The 10,044-nt window shown below is 39.9% G+C and overlaps 1 protein-coding gene across 1 annotated transcript in view; it reads left to right on the forward strand.

Annotated features, from left to right (window-relative positions):
- The first annotated feature begins 5,081 nt into the window (after positions 1-5,081).
- Positions 5,082-10,044, forward strand: part of SDK1 (sidekick cell adhesion molecule 1) — a 954,524-nt gene continuing 949,561 nt past the window's right edge. The window contains exons 1-2 of the mRNA XM_017894742.1: positions 5,082-5,135; positions 5,525-5,560. The gene's annotated coding sequence lies outside the window, so the exon portion shown is untranslated. The remainder of the gene's footprint in view (positions 5,136-5,524; positions 5,561-10,044) is intronic.

The following is a 10,044-nucleotide window of genomic DNA, read 5'->3' on the forward strand; positions in this document are numbered from 1 at the left end:
AATAGGTGGATATCGTGTTCTTCTTTGTTGTTGTTGGACTGAATGTAATGGCATGCTGAAAGCACGTTTCAGTCAGATGGGCCTGAGCCCTGTCTAGTGTTATAGTTTACCTTTTCACATATACTGCAAGAGTGTACCTGGTAGTGAGTTCTGTGAGAGTGAACATAAAAGTTCAGCAGTCCTAAATTCAGAAAATGATGAGTGGTGAGCCTTTGTAGTTAATGACATGATTACTGCAAGTCTTACTGTTGTACAGTAATAACAAGAGATGCTTCATTTCCAGGTCCACACAAGCACAATTGACCTACCACACAGGGTAGTGCTTTGGGGACAACTTACATAAAAATTTGAATAGTACCCATCTGATTATGACTGTTGTGCTTTATTACAGGTTTTAAAACATGTTGCAAGAAATTAAGCATTTATAGAAGTCTTTGAACTCTTGCTGTAGAACTTCAGGTCTCCATGGAATGTGGTTTGATCACTGCTGCATTGAAGTACACAGAGGGAATGTCATTAGAAACTGCATTTTGGTTTTGGAGGATTTTATTTTCAGATACCTTATGGATTTTATAGCAAAAATGCTTATGCTGATATCTATTTCCTGGTTTCTCTAGGACTTGACTTGTTCCAGATAAATAATATTTTCACAGCTTAAATATCTTCAAGAGAATACATTGAAAAAAGATACTGGGACATGACGTATGTTAGGAAACAAATGAGAGTAAAAAGAGACTGAATAACGTTTTAATATAAACATAGTATGTCAGCAAACCAAAGTAGCTGTCATTATGAGATGAGAATTTCCTGAAAAAAATTATGTAAAATCCTACTTGGTGATATTAACATATTAAATATATTAAACTTACACATTCTTAAAATAAGCATGATTTGCAGTGCCATTTTATTTAAATGGCAGGAAACCCCATCATTCAATAACATGAGTTTTCATTTTTTCCAGGAAATTATTTCTGATTTGAAGATGGGAATATAGTAACGTATGAGGGCTTGTAACATGTTTACAGAAACCCAAATTCCAGGGTGGTGGCACAGCTGAAAAGACCCCTCAGCATTATCTGTTTTCCCAGACGATGCCTTGCCATCTCTTTCCTGTTTCACTGCTTCTCTGGAGTATTTCCTCCTAGGTAGTAAATGACGTTCCATGAAATTTGAGATTTCTCTTATTAAATAGCTTCTTGCAGTAATGTTTGGTCCTTTAGGATGCAGGTCACCCTGTCTAGATGACACAGCTTGGGCTGCTGTGATGTCGGTAGTCAAGCGTTCTCAGTCTGTTGGAATTGCAGTGTCATCACCCGCCACAGTTATTCAGTTCTTGTTTTCTCTCTTTTTTTTATTTTTTTATTTTTTTATTATACTTTAAGTTCTAGGGTACATGTGCATAACGTGCAGGTTGCAGGTTTTGTTACATATGTATATTTGTGCCCACGTTGGTGTGCTGCACCCATCATACTCGTCAGCACCCCCATCAATTCATCATTTATATCATGGTATAACTCCCAATGCCAATCCCTCCCCCCTCCCCCCTCCCCATGATAGGCCTCCGGTGGGTGTGGATGGTTCCCTTCCGAGTCCAAGTGATCTCATTGTTCGTTCCACCTATGAGTGGAGAACATGCGGTGTTTGGTTTTCTCTTCTTGTGATAGTTTTTGCTAAAATGAATGGTTTCCAGCTGCATCCATGTCCCTACACAAGGACACAAACTCGATCCTTTTTTATGGCTGCATAGGTATCCATGGTGGTATATGTGCCCACCATTTTCTTAATCCAGTCCTGTCAACAGATGGACATTTGGGTTGATTCCAAGTCTTTGCTATTGTGAATAGTGCTGCAGTAAACATACGTGTGCATGTGTCCTTTGTAGTAGAATAATTAATAATCTTTTGGGTATATATCCAGTAGTGGGATGGCTGGGTCATATGGTACATCTAGTTCTAGATCCTTCGAGCGAATTGCCATACTGTTTTCCATAATGGTTGAACTAGTTTACAATCCCACCAACAGTGTAAAAGTGTTCCTATTTCTCCATATCCCTCTCCAACAACTGTTGTTCCAGATTTTTTAATGATGCCATTCTAACTGGTGTGAGATGGTATCTCATTGTGGTTTTGATTTGCATTTCTCTGATGGCCAGTGATGGTGAGCATTTTTTCATGTGGTCTGTTGGCTGTATTGAATGGCTTCACAACATTCTTACACAACAGTAACAGACAAAGCAGAGAGCCGTCAGGAATGAACTTCCATTCACAATTGCCTTCAAAGAGAATAAATACCTAAGGAATCCAACCTTACAAGGGATGTAAAGGACCTCTAAGGAGAACTACAAACCCACTGCTCAGTGAAATCAAAGAGGACACAAACAAATGGAAGGACATACCATGCTCATGGAAGGAGAATCAATATCGTGAAATGGCCATACTGGCCCAAGGTTATTTATAGATTCCAAGCCATCCCCCATCAAGCTACCAATGAGTTTCTTCACAGAATTGGAAAAAACAACAGCTTTTAAAGTTCGATATGGAACCAAAAAAGAGCCCGCCATTGCCAAACAATCCTAAGCCAAAAGGACAAAGCTGGAGGCCGTCACGCTACCCTGACTTCAAACTATACCTACAAGCTACAGTAAAAAAACAGCATATGGTACTGGACCAAAAACAGAGATATAGACCAATGGAACAAAACAGAGTCTCAGAAATAAAACCACACATTACAGCCATTGGATCTTTGACAAACCTGAGAGAAACCCAAGAAATGGGGAAAGGATTCCTATTTATATAAAGTGGTGCTGGAAATTGGCTAGCCCCATAAGTAGAAAGCTGAAATTGGATTCCTTTCCCTTACTCCTTATATGAAAATTAATTCAAGATGGATTAGAGACTTAAATGTTAGACCTAATACCATAAAAACCCCTAGAAGGAATAACCTAAAGGTAGTACCATTCCAGGACATAGGCATGGGAGGGACTTCATGTCTAAAACACAAAAAAGCAATGGCACAAAAGCCAAAATGACAAATGGGATCTAATTAAACTAAAGAGCTTTCTGCACAGCAAAAGAACTAACCATCAGAGTGAACAGGCAACCTACAGAATGGGAGAAATTTTTGCAATCTACTCATCTGACAAAGGAGCTAATATCCAGATCTACAAAGAACCAAACAAATATAACAAGAAAAAACAACCCCATCAAAAAGTGGGGAAAGGATATGTTTTCTCTCCCTTTAAGCATAAATAAATTAAAACAATTCTTTTAGAGTGAACCCCCATTGTTAGATTTCCTGGCACTTGTACTGCCTGATACAATTTTTTTGGGTCTAAGTTTAACGATACAGTAGTCTCAATTGTCCCACATTGCAACTTGTGATACCTGCATACTCTTCTTCTGCTTTAAAATCTTTCAGTCAGAGGGCAGCCAGCCAGGAGATTCCTAACTGTCTTAAGAATAAAATCAGACTCCGTGCATGACAACTGCTGCTCGTAAAATAGCGATTGTGCCCTGCCATGTGGGCACCAGCGAGGAGCCGCCAGCCTTGTCTGCCAGCTCTGGGGCTGGTTTCTGCTGGGTGGGACCTTTTCCAGTTACTGAGAGGTGTCACCTGGCTAGATGGAGCTCCTGTGAGCCTCCGCTGCAAGGCGTCCATCTACCTTCAACTTTCTTCCTAGGCTCCACCTTGTCCTCTCCTTCCCGCCAGCCTGGCAATGCACGTATGGTCCTGATCGATGATGCTACTCAGATTCTATCAAGTGTGCTGTGCTGTCTGGTTACCGCTTGTGGTAATGAAGTAATAGAGTTTAACATTCCCATGGTTATTTTTAATTTTTTTAATAGTCAGGGGTCTCACTCTGTCACCACAGCTGGAGGCTCCTAGTGGTGTGATCATGACTCCACTGCAGCCTCCAACTCGGGCTCAGGCAATCCTCCTGCCTAGCGTCTGAGTAGTTGGGACTGCAGGCATGCACCCCCACACCTGGTTAAATTTTTTTTTGGGTGTGTGTGGTGTATGTAGATGTATGTGTGTGTATAGTATACACAATGCTATATATGTACATAGCATGTATATACCAGACACATATATGTCATATGTGTATATACACACACACATATATGTACATATGTGTATATACATACACATGTATACATATACACATACACAAGTACATATATGTGTATATACATGTATATATGTGTATATGTATATATGTATATGTATGTATATGTGTATTTGTATGTATATATGTATTTGTATGTATGCATATATGTATTTATATATATATATATGTATTTTGTTTTTTTGGTATAGCAGTGTTTGATATGTTGCCCAGGCTGGTCTCGAACTCCTGGGCTCAAGTGATCCTGCTTCGGCCTCCCAAAGTGCTAGAATTATAGGCATGAGCTACTGCACCCGGCCCTTAGAGAATTATTTATTCTACTCCTCCTCTACTAAACTAATTGGAGAGAGTTTCACTTCATACACCAAAGTCTACAGTTAAATTTTTGCTGTTCCCTAAAAGACTTTGCATCTTTGTGCTTCTGTGGGTTGCCCATGCCATTCTCTCTGCTTCCTTTCACTGCCTCTTGCATCCAGATGTTAGCCTAGTAAGTGGAGTTGAACTTGATGCCACTTCTTCCAAGAACTCCTTTCCAGTTGCACAAACCAGATTTTTAAAAAATATTTCAGCAGTTTTGTAGTACTCTGACAATACTTGGCACACATCTTATATGCTTTAGTATATGGAGCAATGTTTTTTTAGGTGAAAGAGCCTAATTTCGCATTAGTGGTGTTTATATTGTCTTGAGCATACAACACATGCGATAAGATTTAGACTGCTGGAGACCTGTGGTTAGTGATGTGCTGCCACTATGGGACAGTGGGAGGAATATTTCTGGCAGACAGGCTGATAGGTCAGAACCCCTAGGTGAAGAGGCCGCAAGAAAAAAATGGGAAGATACGTTGGATACCAGTTGGAGATCTGGTGATGTCATAAAGCTGTTGCCCTTACTACGCCTTTCCCAGAAGTACCTGATGAAGTTGGAACAAAGTAACTTTTTACCTGTTCTCTGATTACTGCAGTCAAGGCTCCAGGACCCTAGGCATTGGGCTCAAATGTGCCGTTGAAGGTGATTTGCGATCCCTAGATATTTCCAACCTCCCTGTTTCATTTCTGACAAATTTTTAGGGCCAGAGGCTAATCCACTAGAACAGTATTTCCCTGTAGCTTGGTTTTTAATTTTGTTCTGAATTTAGTTTATATTCCTAAGTGGCTTTACAAGTTTTTTCTCCCCTTGCCCTCAGAGGAAGTTATGTACTTCTGAACCTCCCGGGTACCATTTTAGTAGATTAAGAATTCAATTCACTGAATGGTACCCCTGTGGCCTGAAAGAGTTAATACAAGTTTCTTAAGTACTTTATTAATTCCCAGGGAATAATTAATGCACTAGAGTGTGGCTTAGTGTCTAGCCAGTTACAAACACACTAAATATGTTTTTTTTTTTTTCCTTTTGTGAAGTGAGTCCCTGAAAATAAGTGGAGATTCACTTTAAATGTAAGTATCTTGCTTCATAAGTACTTAAATATGTGTAATTCCACAATGAGAGAAGGAGTATTATAACAGAGACTAGGTGGATTCAGGTCCTAGCTCAGCCCTGCACTTCTGTGAGGCCTTGGTGTGTTTACCTCCCTAAATTTCTCTCATCTCTAAGGTGGGGATGCTGTTTACATCAGAGACAGCAAAGCTCAATGGTTATGCACGTAGGTTTTAATGCAAAGCCCAGGTTTACTGCTTGGGTTTGATTCTTGGCTTCACTGCTTGATAACTGTGTGATCCTAGGCAATTTTATTACCTTCTCTGACTCAGCTTTTTCCACTGTAAGCTGGAATAATACTAGTACCTGACTCAAAGTCGTGAAGGTAAGTGTGCAATACATGTGAGCCGTTCATATACATCATGAACTACTATGTGACCATAAAAAAGAACAAATCATGTCATTTGCAGCAAGGTGGATGCAGCTGGAGGTCCTTAGTGAATTAACACAGGAACAGAAAACCAAAAACGACATGTTCTTGTCAGTGGGAACTAAACATCGAGTACATATGGACATAAAGATGGCAACAATAGAGACTTGAAACTACTAGAGCGGGAGGGAGGAAGACGGAGTGTGGTGAAAACCTACCTGTTGGGTACTATGCCCACTCCCTGGGCGATAGGATCGTCTGCACCCCAAACCTCTGCATCATTCAGTACCCCCATGTAACCTGTGTATGTACCCCCAAATCTGAAAAGTTGAAATTATTTTCAAAAGTGAGCTGTTATTTTTTTAAAATATTCATTTGGAGGACTTTCTGAGCTGATCAAATGAAATAAAATGATAAAGAGTGCCAAGTACTATGCCTGGAACATGGCGGCAAACACTGAATAGAGGATGGCTTTTGCTTTTATTAACTCCATAAGGTTTATCTATAGGAAGTTCCAGTCTTAAGATGCACATGTGAAAAGCTGCCTGTCACATGAAAGAGTTTGATGCCATGTAGCTTGTCATGTTGTCAGGCTCTGTCCCTGGAGTGTGCCCCTCACGTTTTTATGCATGTCACTGTGGCATTTATGTGACTGGTCTGCACTTCTTTCTCCTTTTTACCCCTTTGGCAGCAGCATGTTGAAGTGCACTTCAGTTTTGTTCTCATTTCCCTTCTGGATTCTTGTCCCTCTCCTACTTTTGCTGCCTCCTTCCTCAATCCCCCATTGCCTTTGGCTGCCCTGTGGTTGCAGTTTAAAACAACAACAACAAAAAATACACACAACACCCTATTTAGATGTATACCTTTGACTTTATGAGGGCTGTGGTTTTGTGGGAAGAGCAGGGTCTCACCCTTATTAGACTATGGCTCATTATCACTTAAAGAGAACGTCATTCTTGGAGTTAGTCATCTGAAAAAGAAGCCTGCTCCAACTGGAAGGGGAATGGGGCTGGGGAGGGAGGAGGTTACTGTTGGATGGAACTGTGCTTGACTGTTGGACCTGAGTGACTGAACACAGTGTCCATGAAGGAGCTGGCTAGGCCTGTGTTCTGAGGAGACCAGCCTTGTTGGGGCAGAGGACTAAGAAGCGAAGGATACAGGCAAGGCAACTCTGAAGTCATACATGCCTTTTTGGGCCAGAGTACGTGTATCTTTTTTCTTTCTTTCTTTTTTGTTGAGGCTGAGTCTCCCTGTGTTGCCCAGGCTGGAGTGCAGTGGCACCATCTCAGCTCACTGCAAGCTCTGCCTCCTGGTTTCACACCATTCTCCTGCCTCAGCCTCCTGAGTAGCTGGGACTACAGGTGCCTGTCACCATGCCCGGCTGATTTTTTTTTTTGTAATTTTAGTAGAGGTGGGGTTTCACCATGTTAGCCAGGATGGTCTTGATCTCCTGACCTCATGATCCGCCTGCCTCGGCCTCCCAAAGTGCTGGGTTTACAGGCATGAGCCACAGTGCCTGGCCTAAGAGTATGTGTATCTTATAGACCACATCCTGGATTGGTAGTTACAGAAGGTTTACTCCTTGGGCAGTGTTGGACTCTTGATGAAGTAGCAGGTGGAGGATGAAGTTTGGGGACTTTGTACCTCTCACATTTATACCTGCTTTTTAATGTAGCATGATAACAAAAGGTCATGCTATTGGTGATGGATGGGTAAGGTACCTAATAACAGTAAGTTTGGCTTAGGAAAGGTAAACCATTTTAAGTCAATCAGTATATAATGGATCTAAGAAGGAGAGAGAGGGTGACAGTCTATTGTAAAACAGGATGGATGTGCCACAAAGGAAAAAAAGTTGTCATTTAACAATGAGTGTGGGGAGAAAAAAGAACAAAGTTTATTAGTGTTTATGTAGGTATTATTTATTTGGGGACTGCATCCTAAGACAGGCATATTCTCACAATGGAAATGTATGCAGTGTGATGTCATGAATTTTTGAAACCAGTAAATCCCTTTGTTGTGATTCCAAATTTACTCAGCACATATCTGATTATTATCTGTTCTCCAGTGTAGTTTATCTAGTGAGACAGATTACATTGACCAGAGGAGTTCAGTATTCAGTCTTCTTGGTGGTTACTTTCTTGTAAATTAATAATACTGATAATATGCCATTTTGCTTTTTATAATTGATTGTCTTTTTTTTTTTTTTTTTTGTTTTTTGAGACGGAGTCTTGCTCTGCTACCCAGGCTGGAGTGCAGTGGCCGGATCTCAGCTTACTGCAAGCTCCGCCTCCCGGGTTTACGCCATTCTCCTGCCTCAGCCTCCCGAGTAGCTGGGACTACAGGCGCCTGCCTCATCGCCCGGCTAGTTTTTTGTATTTTAAGTAGAGACAGGGTTTCACCGTATTAGCCAGGATGGGCTCGATCTCCTGACCTCGTGATCCGCCCATCTCGGCCTCCCAAAGTGCTGGGATTACAGGCTTGAACCACCGCGCCCCGCCTATAATTGATTGTCTTTAACTTTGCCCTGAGGCATTTTTCCTGATCAACTCTAGACCATGATAGAGCCTTTGGGCCGCAGGGCTAATGATCTTACCTCGAGCCACCAGTCAGTGAGGTGTTTGGGAAAACCTTTTCCTGGTGATGTCTCATCTTTTCCTTCTGCAGTCACCAATATCGTATTTACTGTGTCATTATGCTAGGGTTTGTACTGGCTTGTTTACTTTTCATGATTTATCTTACAGTATGATAGTCTGTGTAACACTTAAAAAAATTAGTAGGACTGTTAAAATAGTTTTTTCCCCCCATTAAAAGTGGAATGACACCGTTTAGCTTCTGAAGACTTCGGCTTTAACTGGTTTTTATTTTGAGCTGGGTATTAAAGGAGAATTATGATAGGGTAAACATAATTAGTGATACCTGGTTGCCCCAAGCATCAATAATATGTGATACTACATACGTAAATAGATATGTTTTGTGATAATATACCTTAGTTTCATTGCATAAAACTAGAAGAAAAAATGTACAAGCAGCTTGGTTACTGCCTAAGCTGCAGGAGTTCTGAGAGCCTACTGTTGTCTTTTTTAACAGGCAGCCTTGTACTTCCATAGGTTGGTTAATCTTAAAGACCAGATGGTAGTTGTATTGTAATTTCATAAAGATTTTATGTCCTGTGTTTTGCTATCAACTAGAAGTATGAGAATTTAGGCAAGTTATATTAAGACATATAAATAATAAAAATTGGTGAATCATTTTATCTAACAACTTACTGATACTACTCAACACAAGGAGAAAAATTAGAAAATGGACCTTAACACCATTGTCTACTACAAAGAAAGTATAGAGGAGGCAGGAAAAACAGAGAGCACACAATAAAATGATGGTTATAAATCCGGATGTCAGTAATTACAATAAATGTAAATAGACTAGAGGATTCTGCTAAAAGGCAGGTCAGATTGGATTAAAGACATCTGACATACTAGGTTTACAAGAAGCGTATCTAAAAACAAAGATACAGAAGGCAAAATAATGGAAAATTATATTTCAGGCTTACTTTAAGCAAAATAAAGCTGGTATAACTGTTGATATCAGACAAAATAGAAATCAAGGCAAAAGGCGTTAGAGATGAAGAGGATCACTGCACAGTGGTAAAAGGTTCAATTCAGATATAGGTACATATTATATAAAGCAAAAATATACAGAAACAGAAGAAAAATAGCTGAATACACAATCCTACTGGGAAGTTAACATACCTTTCTGAATAGTACAACTTGCAGACAGAAAACTTAGAAGGATATGGAAGACTTAACATGATTAATTAACAAATTTGACCTCACGGACATTCATAGAATATTACAGTTCCTATATAATCCATTCTTTTCAAGCACATGGAACATCTGACATTGATTACATATATGACTATAAAGCAAGTATTGATAAATTTCAAATGATTAAAATCATGTAGAGTATTTTTCTTACGGAGTTATAGAAGGAATCAACCAAAAGATAACAGGAAAATCCTTGTATTTGAGAAATTAAGAAATATATTTCTTATAATGTATAATATATAATTTTATA

Source organism: Rhinopithecus bieti, unplaced genomic scaffold (assembly GCF_001698545.2).
Source record: "Rhinopithecus bieti isolate Rb0 unplaced genomic scaffold, ASM169854v2 scaffold_1017, whole genome shotgun sequence".
Lineage (NCBI taxonomy): Eukaryota > Metazoa > Chordata > Mammalia > Primates > Cercopithecidae > Rhinopithecus > Rhinopithecus bieti.